General features: G+C 39.6%; 1 long non-coding RNA gene across 4 annotated transcripts in view; it reads left to right on the forward strand.

Annotated features, from left to right (window-relative positions):
- Window positions 1-19,986, forward strand: part of LOC112669816 (uncharacterized) — a 58,837-nt gene that overhangs the window by 23,623 nt on the left and 15,228 nt on the right. For 2 of the 4 annotated variants that reach the window (XR_004818949.2, XR_003142576.2), the window contains one exon: window positions 13,566-13,807. The exons of 1 other annotated variant lie outside the window; for it this stretch is intronic. This is a non-coding gene — a long non-coding RNA (uncharacterized LOC112669816). Of the gene's footprint in view, window positions 1-13,565; window positions 13,808-14,298; window positions 16,332-19,986 lie in introns of those variants that run through there. One more of the 4 variants, XR_003142579.3, reaches the window with a different exon arrangement.

Genomic DNA, 19,986 nt, shown 5'->3' on the forward strand with positions numbered 1-19,986 from the left:
AGCATTTCCTCCTAAATTGCTGAATATCTAAGACTTTACGTGAAAGTCATCAGATGAATGTCTTTAACCCCGTTTTGCCTGCAGTCCGTTGGGCATTCCGTAGGTGTTTCAGCGCTTAATAAAACATGTCAATAAAGCAAAAGAAAGAACTGGGCTGAATTCTAAGAAGCTCCAAGTTAGACCTTCCCTGCAAATTCAGATGGGTAACACAGGCTCGATCACAGTTCTGAATCACAGCCACCAGGCACTTGGTTGATTTCGTGCAATTTACCAGAATGACAAAGATCGCCACATTGCAGCATAACTCTTCTGCATACGGAAAAATCTAATGAAACCACTGGGGAAATTAGTTTTAACCTAGTGCCCAACTGTAAATCTTTCTATGGCTGGTCACAAATTTAATCTTTGGCAAAGCTCTGGTTTTCAGCTTTTCCGTTGTTTTGCCCTACAAAGCTTAGGGTGCAATTGAATCATTGCCAAAAATGATCATGGTTAAAATTAAACCATATCCTCATATCCTCTCTCTCTCTCTCTGTCTCTCATTCTGTCTCTCTCTCTCTCACACACACACACGCACACACACACACACAATTCATTTGAAGCAAATACCGACAACTAGATTTTACTCCCAGATACCAGATAAAATGAGAGAGAGAAAGAGAGAGAGAGAAGGAGTGCAAAGAGTCCCTCCTGGCACTCTGTGTACAAATGCGTTTTCTCTCCACCACTTTCCTTGTGAAAGTGTTAAGAATATTACGTTAGAATGCTTTTGCAGGACTCCAAAGATTACCATCACCGTATTTCAGAATCACACATAGAATTATGATTTCCCTTCCAAGTCAAGTGCCGGCCTGAACCCCTGGAAATGCCTTATTCTTACTCCTTCCCACTATTCAAGAAACTCCTGATGTGAAAGTCATCGGAAGTTTGAAAGGACCAAACACAAAGCCACACTACTTTTCTCCTCCTAAATCCCTCTCAAAGAGTCACCTCTGGCCAACTGGTTTTCCCTACCTCAGCTTCCTCCAGACAGCTTAATCCCAACCTACAATATTGAACATTCCTGACTCCTACATCCCACTGACCCCCTAATCTTTTAAATCACTTCCCACTCCCCTTTCCCACATTCCTTGGATTTACCCAACTTGTGTGATTCAGGATTACTTTGCTTATTTACCTTGGGTCACCCTGGGATACCCAGAACTATTCCAGGGCTTGGTGAGTTTGCTGTCCCCTAAGGAAGTTAGAGGTAGATGACCTATAAATCCAGATTCTAGGACACTAATACATGTCCTAAATGCCAGATTTAGCATGCCAGATTGAGCAAATAAACATGGAGAGTATTCAATAAAATTTGAATTTTGAATAAACAATATCTTTTGTGTAAGCGTGTCCTTCGCGATATTCGGGGCATATTGAGAACCAAAATGTATTTGCTGTTTACCTGACATTTGGGTTTCTCTGAACATCCAGTGTTTTATCTGACCACCTTAGCTGAGTCTGGACATGGTGAGGAGGAAGTCAAAGCTTAATTAACCGGTGATATTCCAGAAGCATAGCTCAACAATGTGACAGATGATCCATGCCTTGCCTTAGAGTTTAGGAGAGCCTGTAGCAAGAAGGGCAAATCAAGGGGCTCTGGGTGGCTTAGTGGTTGAGCATCTACCTTTGGCTCAGGTCATGATCCCAGAGTCCTGGGATGGAGCCCCGCATCAGGCTCCCCAGGCTCCAGAAGGAGCCTGCTTCTCCCTCTGCCTATGTCTCTGCCTCTCTGTGTGTGCCTCTCATGAATAAATAAATAATCTCTTAAAAAAAAAATAAGGACAAATCAAGGCATGCAACTGCCCTTCCCTTGCCCAACACCCATGGCCAGTATCCTTGATCAGTCAAGATACCTCTTTCTGGTTTCATCACAGCCCCTCAGGCATCTATTACAAATTAATCAGATCTTGCTTGTGAGATGAAACTTTACAGTAATCTTTGGCCTTGACAGGACTGAGAAGGTGGAAATATAGAATTACTCAGGCTTGGTTCCCAGGCAAATCTCAATGCATTCTCCTATAGTCTCTGAAAAATGGGGGAAAAAACAATTACCTTAAAAAGCTATAAAACTGTAGAGTTGTTACTAGGTAGCTCAGCTTTGGTAATAAATGATTCTCTGGTAGCGGCTCTAAAATATGGATTATAATCTACATTGGGCCTCTTAATAATGCACATTCTGTGGTTCTTTCAGCTAAACAATGCATAATTCATATAGTGTCATTTTTATATACATTCAGTGACCACATATTGGCCACCTAGTGAATGAATGAGTTAAAGTTACTAAAATACTGTATTTGCAAAATTAAATTCTTGTTTGAGTAGAGCTTACTGATGAGTCTAATACAGGGTGCTACCTCACCATGTAACACTAGAAGGTTGCACAACTCTGAGAGCAACTTGTGGAATTCCTGCAGATTTCAGGAAGTGTACTTGGTTATCTGTGCGGTCTTAGCGTAGCCATGGTTTCCAAATGCCTTCTACTTATGAATTACTTTTGGCTTAGCTTCTTCATTCACATTGGACTTTGTTGTGGATTGTTTGGTTAACCCCAGAGTGTAGAGTGATATATGCTTCTATCAATGGTACTTGAGGACCATAATTTTGCAATCACTAGACTTTAAGTCATATATACATTGTGACTCAAATGCAAATCATCTCTACCACTCTGTGAAGGCAAACCACAAAAATTTGCTTATACAGTGACACGTTCCCTCTTATTACGATATTCTTTTTCCTCTGTAGGGTGGGAATGGATAGAATAAGTGGGCTTTGGGGTCTCTTGCCCTGCCAATCACACTATGGTAAAAAATTGTTTGAAAAATTCTTTTCTAGAATAGTGATAGTCAACTGTAATCAGGTGATGTTAAATACTAATACATTAGTGATATCATTAGGTCAGACTTTTCTTCTCAAGAAAAATGTCATGCCAAGAAATATTAATTCTATGATAATAAGATTCCAATCAAAATCACATCACTATTTTTTTTAATTAGACTAAGCATAATTGACTCTTTCCATTTCTTTTCCCATGAATATTTGTCTCCTCTTCCTTTATTATGTTTACTGACAGTTGCTAGCAATCAAGTAATGGCAAAGCCAGATCTTTTTAAAAACTGTACAGGAAAAAAAAATCTTTGAATAGACAAACTCTTTTCTATTTAATTTCTTTTTCTTTTTTTTTTTTCTGAAAACTGGGAAAGTACTTCCTGCATTCTATTTCAGGACTAGGCCACTTTGGTCTCTTTAGGAACATAAACCAAATGTGTCACAAAAAATTAGTGACTTATGAAATCAGTGGAGTGGGTGTTGACCTGTATTTTGTTTTAGAATAGGCCAGAATAGGATAGCATAGCATAGACGACATACATTTCCCCCCCTGAAAAATTGTCTTCAGATGCAAGTGCATGAGCACACATCTTCTATGCCACAATGTAAAATGAGTATCTTGCCATGTGGAAGGGTGAGTTTAAAAAAAAAAAAAAAAAACTTGAAAAAAACATTGCCCTAGACTAATGTTTCTCAAACTTAACGCATAAAAACTACCTGGGGATCCTGTTAAAATGCAGTTTCTGATTCAGCAGATCCACAGTAGGGCATTATATTTTGCATTTCCAGGAAACTCTGAAGTCATTCTGATGTTGCTGGTCCTGGGATCACAGTTTGAGTGGCAACACCCTAGAGGAAGAGCCACAAGTCATGTGCAAAGGAAGACTAGCCCTGTACAGGAATGGCAAATGGAAACCCTATATTCTTATATATCCCACTCCAGATACCCAACTAGCATGAGGAGCCTCCTATCATGGAATCTAGCTAAAGTAGTTCTTTCTACCAGAACCTCAGACTGCTTATCCTCCTTCTTCTGTTGCCTTATTTTCCTCCATTCCAATTTCCAGAACCCAGTTGCCTTTTCCAGTCATCTATGTGTTCTTGTACCATCCAGAGTAAATTCTCCATCTGGGTGACTCCTATTCATCCTCCAAAATTCCCCTTTGAAAGTTTCCTTAACTACTCCCTTGCCCTGTGTGTGTGTGTGTGTGTGTGTGTCCCTGGTAAAAGAGAATTCCAAGTACCCACATTAATCACTAACTACCCATAGGGTTTATCACCTGTCCTGGTACTCTAAATATACTTGCCACTCTAGGATTTTCAGTTGACATCAAGTTTTGGTCGATTATATTTCTATTACATTTCTTCCATTTTCAGATATATTTGTTCTTCAAAAAGTTTTCCAGCTAAACATTAATGCCTATCTCAGAGAATTATTGATTTGCCTTAAGCAGAATTATTATATGTCATCCCCTTTAACTGCTGCCCTGAAATGTTTGAATTCTGCATATGATGCTTCTGGTGTTCCTAAAGCCATCCCCAAGCTCTTGCTATATCTGCATCAAGGGCAAAGACAGTCTAAAAATGGTACTATTCGTATAGGTATTATTCAGGATTAGCTGAAGAATGATTTTAAAGGCAACATGGTATGACAAGCATGTAAAGTGTATTTTCTCCTTTGATAACATGGTCTACTCAAGATTTCCAATTGTATTCTTATATCCTTTTTATCTGTTATTATTACAGAATGATGTATTCTACATAAATACATCTTGAATTAAAACTTCACCCCTATGTGTGTTTCATGAAGTAGATGTTCAAAGCTTTTTTTTGAAAAGGGTATGGTATTTCGATTTTAATCATTTTATGTTAAGTATTTCCAAGCCATATGATACGCTTGTTTGCTTAAACAAGAAATTCTAAATTTGATCTACTTTTTCTGGATTGTTAGCATTATGACCATCAATCTATAACAAGAATTAAGACTTGTTTTGTTGTTGGTGGTGGCTTATCTTCTTTCTTCAGTCTTCCCTTCCTTTATCAGCTCTTTTCAATGTATTTTATCCTGAAGAAAAATGACCAAGTCCTTAGAATTATAAGAAAAGTAGGGGCTGGGAGTCAGAAAGCCTGAGCTCTAGTACTGATTAATTCTTAACCAATGATAAGAATTTATGCAATCCCTCTTCCCCAGCTTCAGTTACCTGATCTGAAAAGTATGTGAGTGACATGATCTTGAAGGTCCCCTCCAATTTGAGAAGTTCTCTTCTCACCCTTTTTCCCTGTAAATAGCCATCCTGCCTTCCATTCCCCATACTCACAATTTTCACACTCACACTTCAGCCTGGAAAGTGCTTCTTCCATGACACTCAACACCTTGCCCCACCTTCTTACTATTTCTCTGGTCTCAAGGACACATCACCACCTCCAGGGCACCTTCTTTGAAGCTCCAAATCCTGGATTATATGCCTCCCCTGGGTGCTCCCATAATATCCCTACCACTTCATATGCATTGTGTGTAATTGCCTGTCTTGCTTCACCTGACTGGGTACAGCAGGAGGGAAAGGGCTTACCTTCATTGTCCCACAGCCCTAACATGGGTCCTGCCATGCAAGAAAGGATGGAGCATTGACAAGGGGACTTAATGAAAAAGCACCTTTATTCATTCAGGAAATCAATAAGCCCAAGTGACCATGGAGCTCCCTAAAAAAGCATGATGCAAGAATTCGGAACACTAGCTCTCCTTTTTTTTTACTCTTCTGTTGAGATTCAAGCAGCTAGAAATAGCCTCTGGATAAGCTTCTTCCTTGTATAAATTACTCTAGATAAGTTATTTTTCTATGCATGTAGAAAATTTTCATTTTGTTGAAAATCTTCCAAAAACATAGGTTGAAGTTTATGTATTTCTCTTCTCTCATAACTTCTTAAGGTAAAGTGTTTTGATTCAAGGGAGGTGAGAGGAGAAGTTACCTCACCATGGGTTGGATGGATCTTAACCCTAATATCTCTCTTAGATCCTGCCTTGACCCATGCAAGAAACCCTTCTCTGCCCTTTCTCTCTTTAAAAGCGAAAGACGAGAAAAACACCAAAAAAATCTTCCTTGTATTGGAACTCTGTCAATAACTACAGGGCACTGGATTGATCACTATGGTGTTTTATGAGTTTTCTCATTTTGCATCTACACCTTCTGAAGGTGTGGAAAAAGTACCGTGGATTCATCTGCAAAGAATGAGTTGCATCCAAATAAGATTCACAGCATGAAAGATAAGTAAATTTTTATATTTTGCTACTTGACAGAAACTATTTTTCTGAAATTTAATAAATCCAGTTGGTTTATCTTTCTTTGAAGAGCTTAGAGGTGCCTAAATGCTGAGTATTATTAAGAGATACTTAATTGACATTTTTTATGACATGCTACCCAAACTATCCCTTCCAGTAGAAGATGTGACATTTGTACACATCATCCTTGTCTACTAAGTATGCTTTTTTTCTTTCCCTTGTATTCTTCTAAGTTGACCAACTCCAAAATATTTTGCTTTAGGATGAGCATAACTGTCAAGTAAAAGCTCATTGTTTTTAAGTCAAAATTACATCTAGTTAATGCTACAAATTCTGTCAATCAGTTTCCCTTATTATTCTAGAAATATATATGAGAGAGTTTGATTTTTTTCAAATTCTCAGTAATCATAGAACAAGATTGGGTCCTAATTGCTAAAAATGGCTTAGGGAGGATTCCTCAAAGACCCATTAAGTCGCTGTTGGCACCACTGAGACCTTGGTTTCACAACAAAGAGAGCTAGAAGGAATAACAATTGAGCAGAAAGAAAAAAAGAGGTTACAAAAAAAAATTTTTTTAAGCTCTTCAAATTGCACAATTAAGATATATCTGGAATAACAAACATTGGAAAGACAGCATTGCAGTATTTATTTTGCAGAATAACACTTTAAGAATTGGTTTGTTTACTATCAGGTTTTCACTCCTGTTGTCATCCTTTTATAAATAATGTTTTCACATATATGGAGACAAGAAGCTTCCTGCATTAAAATTGTGCTATTGTTCCCAAGCTCTAAAAGTTTCATTGTCTACATTTGAATGCTAATACATGTAGCCTAGAATTCTCATTAATGTTTGATTTACATACCTACCCCCAGGAAATTTTTACCCCCCTTCCTTCTGATTCTCAATTGCATATTTGTCCTTGTGTCACATGGGAGAAATTCGAGAGGAATTTAGGACTTTTGCCAAATTCTCTAAATTCTTGAATCCTAACAGTTCAAGTACGATGAAACAGGAAATCCAAAGGGTATCCTCTGAGCAGGAAAACACCTCCTCCCTCATCAAAGGAATACAGTAAAACAATCCCTTATTTCAGGGAACTTGACTGGACTGTGAGAAGGGTGGCATACCAGATTATTACAGAAAATTCCTTCAAAAACTACTTGAGCCAACTCTAAATATCAGTCTCCATCACATGGCTCAGCTAGGATGCTAATTTGTCCAGAGAGTAGAACCAAGATGTCCTTCTACCAACAGACCTAGGTCAGGGCTATTTAAAGTTTCCTCCAGGGACTAGTGCTTGTCTTCAAACTGTTTATTACCTGTCCATAGTGCCACAAGCACAGAAATTGGAAGTATTTAGAAACTATTTAGTCAATTGACTTGCCTAATCAGCAGACTTATGTTTGTAGATCTTTTCTTTCCTTGGAAATAAAGCATAAAACCTGGTCCTTCATCATATATAGTGTGAAAAGTCATGAAGTAGGTGTTCCTTTAGGCACTTCTAGATTGTTGTCATTGGTGATGGATGGGCATAGCTATGGAAAGAGCCATTCAGACACAAGAGATGGCTGCCTAGGGTGTCCCCCAACTATTTGAAATCTTCCCGGGCTGAGGCACACTGGGGAGGAAGGGCACCACCACTATTGCCCAACCCAACATCAGAAAAAATGTTGTAGGCTTTTTTTTTATTATCATTAAACCTTCATGAAAATGGAAAAAATAATAATTTCTCACTAGGAAATGGTACTGGAGCCTGACTCTCCCTCAATTACATACGGATTCAAGATAATTTGCAAAAACACTCTAAACTGGTAACTGCCCTCCCAGAGTTTCAGCTACGATACAGTAGCATAGTAAAGGATGCTTCATTCTGCAGGTTCATTGTCCAGAAGAATTTTAAATAGAATTAACAACACAGGGGATTGGAGTATCTGTTATTCCACCAAAAAGTTAGATGCACTTAGACTATCAGAGAATTTTCACATCCTTAGAGGATCTGGGAATGATCATAAAAGACTTACTACTCAGGGATATTTTTTCAAAATTCTAATTCTCTTCTTGATGGCATAACACTCAAAATAGAGTGTGTAGGGCAGCCCCAGTGGCTCAGCGGTTTAGAACCACCTTCAGTCCAGGGTGGGATCCTGGAGGCCCGGGATCGAGTCCCACATCAGACTCCCTGCATGGTGCCTACTTCTCCCTCTGCCTGTGTCTCTGCCTCTCTCTCTCTCTCTCTCTATGTCTCTCATGCATAAATAAATACAATTTTTAAAAAAATAGAGTATGTATAAATTAGAAGCATCCAAACTTATAACTAAGGTAAGCCATTTCAGTATGACCTGTGACTGGCAGAGTCTGGACTGCTTGTTGAGAGCCAACAATATTAATCTATAAGTGAATATGTGTGAATATTGTCAGAGAAAACTAAGAACGATATCTTTTTGGCCCTATAAGGCATTTTTCAAGTTAGGATAACACACCAAGTGACTTTAAGTACATCTTATATCTATTAAAGTACAACTTACATCAATTTATTTTGATTTGCAAAACTAACTGATACTACCCAAAGGCAAATGTTTTAATGCTTGAGGTTCTCCCTGATATCCTTAAGCATTTAAGAAGGAAAAGATGCTGAATGTCATATCGACTCAGACTTATTGACCCTAGTTGCCTAGAAATATCAAAATTAACCATAGAAGAAAAAATCTAGAAGTCTGATGGACACCGACTTTCTATTTTTCAAAGTAGAACTATAATAAATGAGCTGCATTATAATGATTTTATTGGAATGTATATTTGAGGATTCTGTGAACATATTGCTTGGATCTACAGGGAAAATGTTGTATATTTTGCAATTTCCCATCTAGGTGGGACTTCAAAAGCCACTAGGAAACACCGAGATTCACCATTCCCATTGGATGCTCTTTAGAACAGCTGATTAACACCACATGAAATTTGCCAGAAACACACCTATAATACCCTCCAAAATAACATTTCAGAATTTTTTTATATTTGACTGAGATTTTTTATGTTTGACTGAGAGCCTAGGCTGAGCACTGATGTATGTTCTAGCATGAGCTCTAAAGGTTGGGATGTCGAGTTTCCACTCAACGTGCCAGAAGCCTAAGGAAATAAAATCCTACCTCTCTTGCTTGTCTATAGACATAGCCAATGCTGAATAGAAAGAGTCACGATATGAAATGAGTACACATTGTCCAGAATGTTAAAAAGGCATTTGTTAGCTTCATAAAGTAGACACATTCATAAAGCCTAAAATAGCAAATGACTGGAAAGCTACTCCTTGCCAAGTGATAGGGAGAGAAGTTGAAAGCTCCTGCTAAACAATGTACAATAACTTTTACCAGTCAGGAAGCTAGCGAGGCAAGTAACAAAAAGATGTCTTGCTTTATAGATAAGTCAACAATTTAAGCATCAGTAAAATCTTTAGCTACAATGGAATAATCTCTCTTATCATAAATTCAAAAGCTCAGCATTACATTGTAGAGCAGGGACACCAAAGAAAAAGGTGTCCATCTGTGATTAGATTACCTTAGCATCGTCCATTAATATTAGATATTCCCCTCATGAACATGTTTACCTGTTATTCAAATGCAGTTATGGTTGAATCTGCATTCAAATATTTGAAGTGTTTTTCTTCTTCAAGAAGAAAAAAATAATAATAGCAATAAAGGACTGTTGGGATGTTTCAATTTTGCCAAGAGAGATGTTTATCTTCAGCAATTATGTAGGAGAAATCTTACTTTTCTCCTCCCTTTCCTCCTTCTCTTCCTTCTCTAGCTCTTCTCCTCCTCTTCTTTTTTCTCCTTCTCCTTTTTCTTGTCCTTCTTCTTATCATTTCTACCTTAGAAAGATGTCAGAACCAACAATAGCAGCCTTAAATTCTTGGGTGGAGGAAGGGGAGCGTCACCTGCTGAAAATTCTCCTTTTAGAAAAATAGAAGTGAATATTCAGCATCACTTGAGAACTGTTCCCTCTCCAACACCAAACCTCCAGAGTCCCTTTGCTGGACCACCAATGAGGATGGCTGGTTCCCAAGGAAGTCTTTGTAATCCCCTTCACTTTGATGACTTTGTAAACACAATCACAACTGATAGCAGGTCCAGGACAAAATTCTTTTCCTTCTTCCCCTCCTGATGCCCTCTGTCCAGTAACAAAATCCACCAGAATGAGGAAAAAAATTAGACAAATGTTGTACTTTAATGCCATTTCCTTCTAGATACAGAAGATTTGTAAATGTCAGAGAATGCATTTGATCCCAGAGAAGGCCAAGAGGAAGGGGCAGGAAATGGAAAGCAGTAAGGCTTATGTTCTAAATATGAATATCAATTTCGAAAAGCTCTCTGTTTCTGAACTTGAATAAGTTCATTTAACCTCCCTGCTTGCATTTTACCACCCAGATTGGAGGGACTAATTCAAAACAGAACTAATCTGAGCACCCCACTGAGGTTGGTGTTTCTAAAATGCTTCACACTGTATAAAAGGGGGAGCTAGGTGCCAAATGCTATTACTGTCCACTCCTGCCATGTTTCAAATTGACCTCTAACCTTTGATACAATGGAGTGTGAAACCAGCTTTAAGATCTATGTAATGCCAAACTGGCTCCAAGGGAAAATAGAAAAAGTAAGGCTGGCTGAGTAAGCTCTATCATACCACAATTTCACAGTTGAACCAAAAGTAGTACCAATTCAAATTGTAGGGTGTAAAGAGCCTAAAACTTTGAAGTCAATGCCCTGGAAATTGAAAGGGAGGGCTTGTTTATAACTGCAAGTTAACCCTTAGGTAGGACAGGATCAAGAAACAGAACCCCAGGGATGCCTGGGTGGCTCAGGGATTGAACGTCTGCCTTCAGCTCAGGGTGTGATCCTGGGGTCCTCGGATCTAGCCCCTCACCAGAATCCCCACAGGAAGCCTGCTTCTCCCTCTGCCTGTGTCTCTGCCTCTATGTCTCTCATGAGTAAATAATTTTTTAAAAAATCTAAATAAAAGGAAACAGAAATGCAGCCACTACTACAAGCTCATCTCTCAAGTTATTGAATTTAACTAACTGTAATAATATTAATAATGATAACAGTTGCAGCCCCATTTTAACGATCCCTCCTATGCACCCTGAGGTGTGCTGAATGTGTGGCCTGTGTTACCTCACATACATCTCAAAATTCCACAATAAGGGAGAGTATCTTATTACTCCCATGTTACCCAGAAGGCAGATTGAGATTGAATGCATTGCTTGGAGTCACTTGGAGAGTAATAAAGAAAGCCAGGATCCAACTCAGGCCACCTGACTTCATGGAGCACAAACTGTGACAAAACATCTATTCTGAGGCAAAAATCTCTGGTCAGAAAGCAGCAGATGGGCAGTAGATGCTGCAGTGCAGTACTTCCCTCAACACTTGCCTGACTGTGAAACCATTTACCTTTCAACATCCTGTGACTCCTGGAGCTGAAGCCTAAAGGTTTTCACGGGAATGTGAAGGCTGCAGATGGGCTCTAGCCCTTGTCCTATGGTCTCCATAAAATTCTCATTTAAGACTCTCCTACTCACAGCCCTTCATGTTGCGAAGTGTTTCTTTAAAGAATTTTAGGCCATATTAGGCTCCAAGACCACATGTCTACTGTCCTCTCTCCTTTTTGTTCTTGTCTTCTAGTTAAAGGAAGAAGGAGATTTTTTTGTTCTCCTCTGAGAAGGACTGGCTTCAGAGTGTCTTTGGCCAGTGAGTTTCCATCCCACCCACCACAGCCATGACATCCCTCATTCCTCTCCTGAAGACATGGTTGAATTACTCCCTCAGCATCCCCAGACTGCCCCAAACACTCGTGACAGTTTGGAAAATATCCCAAAGAAATACAACACTCTGCCTTAACTTGTCTTCTGACTTTCAGCTACTTTTCTCCTTCTCTCTGGATCCTTCATTTTATTTCCAAAAAGCCTAGAGAAATCTACCTCTGGGTAATTAGAAGTTTGAGAAAGGTTTCCAACTAAAAGCCAGAAATAATTTTTTCAAAAAAAAAAAAAAAAAACAATAACTTGTCAGTCTAAAGGGAGATTTTTTTTATACAGTGACTCAAATTTCTGTGGCCAAAATCTTCTTTCCCGATCATGATGATCTCCCTATTCAGTGGAAGATATTTAAGATTCTCTTCTTTTCCATAGCTGTGCTCTCACTGTGATAGCCATAAAAATAAGAGAGAGTTACTCCCTATACTCCAATTCCTTATAAAGCATTGCTGAGAAATTACGTGTAGTGTGTTCTATCAGAAGTTGCCATATTTCTCCCATGAAAGCATCTTCTTCTACATTAATGAGCCTCACCATTGTCTAAGTATCTGCTCAGAGTTACAGGAAATCAGCAAGGGAAAAATCAGAAAGGACTGAGATAAAAACTGGCAAGGTCAGTGAGACCTGGCAGAGAGTTCCGTGTGCCTTGGGAGGTCCCAAGTGTAGGAGTAAAGGTGGAAAGTGGGAGATGTAAGAAGCAAGGAATAAGAAAACACTTTTGAAAACCCAATTTGGAGTGATTGTCCCAATCAAACATAAATGGACAAAGCTAAAAGAGCTGAGTTCAGGAGCCACATTCAGAAGTCCAGGCTGGGCAGAGGGGCAGAGGTCCAATCTAAAAACTATCTACATCACTAGAATTCTGGAATTCAAAGGAGAAAGGGGAAAAATGCACATTTCAAAATACTTGAAAGCATATCTCAGTAGCTGAAGTGGGAAAGTTGAATTAAGACAGCCTCTTCTGAAACAGCATCTTTAACCATCCCAAAGGGGCTAATGGGAGGTGCCCTGCTCCCAGATAGACAGGCTTGGTGAGCAACCTTCTCAGGGAATGCATTGTCATCTCAAGGCAAATTTGTATAAAGAATAATAATATATTTATTGACTAGGACCAAAGAGGGTATAGTCAGTAAATGTAAATTCCCTCCTTTTTAGGATACCATACTTATATTAGTAAAGAGTGGTGTTCATTCGTGACACTCTTCTGGGACTCCTATAGACTGAATGTCTTGGTTCTGACCTGATTCTGCAGAGTGTACTCATGCAGGCATGCAGAGCTACTCTGAAGAACAATGCCCAGGTTTAGGGTAAAACTCCTGACCATTTATCCAAGCAATATTCTTTTCACTTCTGCTAAGATCAGCTATCCTTTGCTAACCCAGTTCAAGAATTCAACCTCAGCCCCTCCTTAATGAAATCTGAGATGAGGGTAGCCAGAATAATGCCCCCCCAAAGATGGCCACACCCTAACCCTCGTACTCAGGAAAATGTTATGTTATGTGGCAAGGGAGAATAAAGGTTGCAGGTAGAATTAAGTGGGCTAATCAGCTAACCTTAAATGGAGAGATTATACTGGATTATATGGGTGGACCCAATGTAATCATGAGGTATTTTTTTTTAAGTGGAAGAAGGCGGAACAGAAGGAGATGTGATGATGAAGTCCAAGATTGGAGTCATACCCATGAGAAGGACCCAATGTCCCATTGCTGGCTTCAAAATTGGAAGGGAACCATAGGGCAAGAAATGCCAACAGCTTCTAGAAGCTGGAAAAGACAAGGAAACAGATTCTCCTCTACAACTTCCAGAAAGGAATAAATGTCTGCCAATACTTTCATTTTAGCCTACTGAGACCCATAACAGACTTCTGGCCTATAAAACTGTAAGATAATAAATTTATGTTGTCAGAAGCCACAAATTTATGGTGATTTTTAAAGTTTCCGTAGAAAATACAATTTCCAAGAGGTACCAACTGCTTCTGAGCCATCAATGAAGCATTCACATTCAAGACAGGAAGGGTCTCTCTCCTATGCAGAGAAAAGTTCTCATGTTAAAGAAAAAGATTGCAGTTGGTGTCTTCCCACATGTATAAAGCAACTAGGCCACAAATGACTTTTGGGTCCAAGGAATGTGTTGCTATGCAATATAATGGTGAAGAGTCTAGGTTAAGAAGTCAGACAAAACTAGTTAGCAAGCATTGCCAACATATAATTATCCAGAAATGACTATATATATCCTGTTTATACTGGGGTGTGGATTGTTTGAAAAATGCAACTTTTCTACCCCCTCCCTCTTGTTCTCCATCTCTCAGACATAAGAAAGGGGAAATAGACCTTTTTTTTTTTTTTCTCAATTCAGGTTCACACCTCTAAGACTGTCAAGAAGTAAAGAGTACTAAAGATGGAAGATGACATTGTTTACTGTTCCTGAAATTCATTCATGGCTTTGGTCAAAGGGTCAAGCATTCCAAGCTCTAGAAAACAGAGAAAAAAAAAGGGCATAATTCCCAATCCATCTAGAAAGATGTCCATTAAATGTTACTTTTAATATTGGAGAGAACTATTTCTCAAGCCATGTATAATGAACACAGATTTCCAAAGACGGCATCATTTTATTTGCCACTTTTCCTGATGGAAAGGAAAAAAGAGGTCATTCCAAATCAGCTATAATGAAGCCTACTATTCCTGTATGCTCTACCAATGAGATAAAATTATTTGGAAGATCTTTTTCCTAACTGAACAGAGATCAATTCTCCCAAGCCAAAGTTATCTTTATATCATTCAATTAAACTCTTTTCCTTCCTAAGAAATGGAAACCAAAAGAGGTAGAAATACATTTCATAAGAAAGCTGAGAAAATAGTCAAATATTCAGAGAAAAGAGGACTCACAGTGCCACGAAAGCTGCATAAGGCCCTTTTGTACCCCAGGGGCATCTGGGGAAGCCACATATGTATGTTGCAATGGAATTGTGTCATCATTTCCCTGAATCTGAGGGGAGGGTTTGCTCTATATAAATTGTGGTCACAGAAGCTAACTGAGCTCACTTCTGTTACATTTGTGGCCAGGAGAAGAATTGCACGTAATTATGCATCTTTGTTCACCATGCGTGGAAACAAATCCCGGAAATGAAACCAACTATTCTATCAAGTTCTCCAAGCACATATCCATCACATTTACCAGACCTCAAGAGTGTGAATTTAGAAACTCAAGAATGGTGCTTCCCCTGCAATGATTTCCCAAGGTGTGTGGTCAACAGGGGATGGAATCCTTTACAGTGTGACACGGAGCCAGGAGAGAGTATCTGGGTACAACATTGTAAATGAAGGACAGCTTCAGTCACCTAATACATCTGCAACAGCTGTTTTGGCACCCAGTTATTGAGCTCACAAAGACTTATTTAACAGTGAGAATACACAACGTAGTGTGTGTATCTGTGTATGTTTTTAATGACCTACACACAGGCTACTATTTTATAGTGGCTTCCAGCAGAGAGAGGAAAAAACAAGATTCAACTATAGAAGCTGTCTACATTTAATATTTCTGTTAGTTTTCTGTCTGCCAGTCTGGCAGATTGGCCCAATTGGAAAAACAACATCTATGATTGCTGAAACAGTTCCTGGCTACATTTGGCACCCTTCATCACTGTACGACACAGAAATCCCTGTCTGCAAATCTAAGGCAAAAGAGGCCAGGCTTTGTGTATCACCAAGACTTATCTGTTCGTCTTTATTTCAAAGTCCAAATTCTAATGTCATTCCTCAATTCAATAGCATAGCAGTCTGCCACATTTCACAAAAACAATGCAAACTCTATGCAAATCCTTGGGTTAACTAGATGTCATCAGTCCCGTGTCACTATAAAAAAATGAATCTCTCTCCTGTTTTCTGCTTTGTTTTGTTTTTCTAGGCCAAGAAAAAAAAATCCAAACTTTTATTCATTTCACTCAAACTCTATTTTTAACGGGAGTAGAATTAAAATAATTTTTCTATACATTGATATACAAATAACAAAAATACACTTGACATCATGTGCTTTTGATTACTGTTGGACCAACAAAATTCTTCAATGTGGTGAAAAATGTTTAAAAAGTACTGAACCTGAAATTGGAAGTGCCAAGTCTGAAACTTGGTCTTGACTCTTAGTAACTGGGAGAGATTTGACAACTCACTCAACCCTCTGAGTCACCCAGCCTCACATTATTGGAACATCAAATAGGATTTCATGTCTGGTAAAAGACAAAGTCCCATTCAAATGTAATGTGATATACTAGAAAATTAAGAGAGAACACATTTGTCTGTAGGTAGTATTTAAACCAAAGCTTACCAGCAAATAAATCTGTAATTCTTAAAAAGAAAAAAAAAAAAAAAAGGCTGAAAATCCTATTCCCAACCTTCATCAGTGTTCATCTGTGCTCTTGTTGAGTGAAGAAACTGTAATATTTGGTCCCACATCTAATTAGGTCCTGGAAATTCAGCAGGATGTGAATGGAAGTTTTGTTTCTATGCAAGAAATCCTGGCAACCAGAGCATCTTTTTTTCTCAGCACATCAACATTCCATACCACAAATTACTGGCATAGACTGCCTGCAGAATCAGCTACCTTACCCTTAACCCTTTAGCTGCCAAGGGATGGGAAGTACACATTATCAGCAGAGATGCCATGGCCCAGGGGATAGGCATAGGAGAAGACTGAGAGCACCTTGAGTGAGGCTTTGAAATGGTTATTACAAATAAAGCATGAGCTTTAAAGCCAGAGTGTGGTCATTCCAATGTTGATTACACCATTTTCCTCTTCCCATCTGTAGGTTGACATAATAATAATCCACAGGATGGTAGCCTTGTTGTGGAGTTTAATAAGATAATTTCGGGACACCTGGATGGCTCAGTGGTTGAGCGTCTGCTTTTGGCTCACGTCGTGATCCCGGGGTCCCAGGATAGAGTCCCGATGGGGAGCCTGCTTCTCCTTCTGCCTGTGTCTCTGCCTCTCTCCCTCTCTCTCTCTGTCATGAATAAATAAATAAAATATTTAAAAACAAAATTTCAGATGCGTGCCCCAATGGCCAGCAAGACAGAAAATACCCAACAAAAGGTTGCCATTACTCTAATTATCAACCGTGAGCTAATGTTTTGGGGTGCTTTAATGCCCACCCACATTTTCTATGCCTGAAAAACTGTTAGTTATGCAACAACTCAAAAATATAATATTATCTCAATAACGGCATATTCCTATATGTTTGTTTTAGAGTAATTACATTTTTGCAATAGAAAAGAGCTCTACTCTTCTTCCCCTCACACATACAAATCAGCTCAAGCTGGAAAACTAAATTTATTCTACTGTTTTTTCCCAAATCAATTTTCAAATCCTATCAATTTAATCTCTAAAACCCTCTCTCAGAGCCCCCATCCCTGCTCTTGTTCCTGCCCTGCTCTGCCCTGGACCTCACCACCACTCTCTCCAACAGCTTCTTGGTTTCTTATTTTGTCTCCATGCCTCCGATCTTGTACTCCTTCAACCCATGCTCTGCACTGCCACTCATTTCTGGATTCCCACTGGGCATCATGGGTAACATGAAGAATAATCTTCCAATAAGATCTCATTAACCAAAATATTCAAATTCTTGACTGTGACAGATAGTTCCCTTCACAAACTGATCCAAGGGAACCTTTTGGTCACAGCCAGGCACTCCCTAGGCACTGCCATTTTGTACCTAAGTGTATGCAGTGGGGTGTTCCAATGGGAACTTCTACTTCAGCGGACACCAGATGCCAAAGTAAGGGTGAGGCTGATGTAGGTTAGCAGAGGTAGGCAAAGCAAATAAGAACCCTGAGTGTCTTTACCACACCCCAACCCCATTTAGGGTTAAAAAAATGGGCCTATATGTGAAGAGAGGGCATTTTGTGGGACATTTCCACTAAAGAAGCTATTACCATTTAGTCTTATCCTTATCTTTTTTGGAGAGAGATGAAGGGATCCTACCTTCTAAACTGCCCCACCAAGAGAAGACTCGCTGCCCCAGCTGCTAGGAAAGCAAGTGGCACAATCCTTTTGGCTTTCAGCCCCTACAGGGACTCCCTCGGGTACAGAAAAAAAGCCTATTTCGGGCAGCCTGGGTGGCTCAGTGGTTTAGCACCTGCCTTCAGCCCAAGGCGTGATCTTGGAGTCCCGGAATCAAGTCCCATGTCTGGCTCCCTGCATGGAGCCTGCTCCTCCCTCTGCCTGTGTCTCTGCCCTTCTCTCTCTCTCTTTTCTCTCTCTCTCTCTCTCGTAAATAAATAAAATCTTTAAATAAAAGAAAAGAAAAAAGCCTATTTCAAGATCCTGCCCTATCACAGTGGCCCATATCCAATGAAGAATCCAGTGATGGAGGCCACGCTATTTCAGCCTATCAGGCCAAATCCAAGTGGCATTTTTAGCACCAGAACTTCACCTGAGGCCTCCTTCACAGCTCAACGACTCCCTCTCCCCTTTCCTTCAAGTGTTGATCCCTTAGGCCTTTCCCAATAAACATTTTATATGTTAAATTTCTTCTCAGAGCCAGCTTCCAGGGGAATCAAACCTGCAATAGTGTGTTCTAGTGGCTTACTTTCAATACATCTGCCTCCCAGGCTGTAAGTCCCTTGAGAGCAGGGATGAGTCTTAATGTATCTCTGCATTGCTCAGACTCGGCACCTGGGAAGGGGCACAGGATTTTCATTTAATATAAGACATCAAAACCAGGATGAAAGAGTGAAATGCAAGATTTTAAATCAGCACAGGAACACTTTTCTATGCGAGGGACCTTTTTTAAAAAAAAATTGATTGATTGATTTGAGAGGGAGAGAGAGAGAGAAAATGCAAGCACAAGTGGGGGAAGGACAAAGAGAGAGAATCTCCAGCAGACTCTGCCCTGAATGTAATGCCCAATAGAGGGCTCAATCCCATGACCCACGAGATCATGACCTGAGCCAAAAGAGAGCGGAACACTAAAACTACTGAGCTACCCAGGTGCCCCATTTATGCAAGGGTTCTTTAACATGGGGTGGTCCTCATTGTAAAAGAGAAATACTTTTTTTTTTTTTTTTTTTTAACTATTATCACTTCTATGAGAAGAAATTTTCCCTTAAAACATTTCTGGCCTATGGCTCTAACCTCATTCTTACCTGTAGAAGTAAAGTAACTCACCCAGTCACTAGATAACCCTGTGGCTTAAGGACACTCATCCATTTGCACTCACATTTACATATGTAGAGAGACATATTTGGAATAACACTACTGGCTTTTCTCAACCCTCAGTTTTTTCCCAGCAAAGGAGAAACTGACTTATTGGCAGGTAAATTTGATAAAAGGAATTAATCCTTCCTCTTCCCCAGGTAATTTGGAATCTACCTACCTAACAAAAGCATATTGTCTTCTCTACTTCTGCAAGCTATACCGGGTAGCCCCCAAGGATGAAGTATGCAGCTGCAGAAAGCAAGGATAGTTGTCTGCTTTGGGGGTAGATTAGCAAGCCTCCTTAGCAAATTCGCTTGTGCTACTTATTTATTGCTTAGGAAAATATTGCTAAAAATCTAGCTGCTTAAAACAATTTGTTATCCTACAATTTCTGTGGGTCAGGAATCTTGACGTGGCTTAGCTATGTCTTCTGCTTCAAGGTTTCTTATAAGATATCAGCCAGAGCTGAGATTTCATTTGAGGGCTCAACTGGAGAAATATCTGCTTCCAAACTCATTTGGCTGTTGACAGGATCACTTTCTTGCACGACATTGGGCTGGGGCCTCAGTTCCTCATGGGCTACAGCCCAGAGGCTGCCCTATATTTCTTGCTTCTTGAGTGTCTCCATCTTGCTTCATCAAAGCCCAGTAAGGGAGAGGGTCAGTAAAGAATCTACCAGCAAAATGGAAGTTAAAATCTTATATATAGGCATCACTGTTGCCATTCTATTCATTAAAGCAAGTTACTAGGCCTGAAGGGGAAGAGATCACATACACATGAGGATACCAGCAGATTGATGTCACTGGAGGTCATGTCAGAAGCTGCCTTCTACAACCCCTAAGCCCCATTGTCCAG

This window comes from Canis lupus, chromosome 25 (genome assembly GCF_003254725.2).
Source record: "Canis lupus dingo isolate Sandy chromosome 25, ASM325472v2, whole genome shotgun sequence".
Classification (NCBI taxonomy): Eukaryota; Metazoa; Chordata; class Mammalia; order Carnivora; family Canidae; genus Canis; species Canis lupus.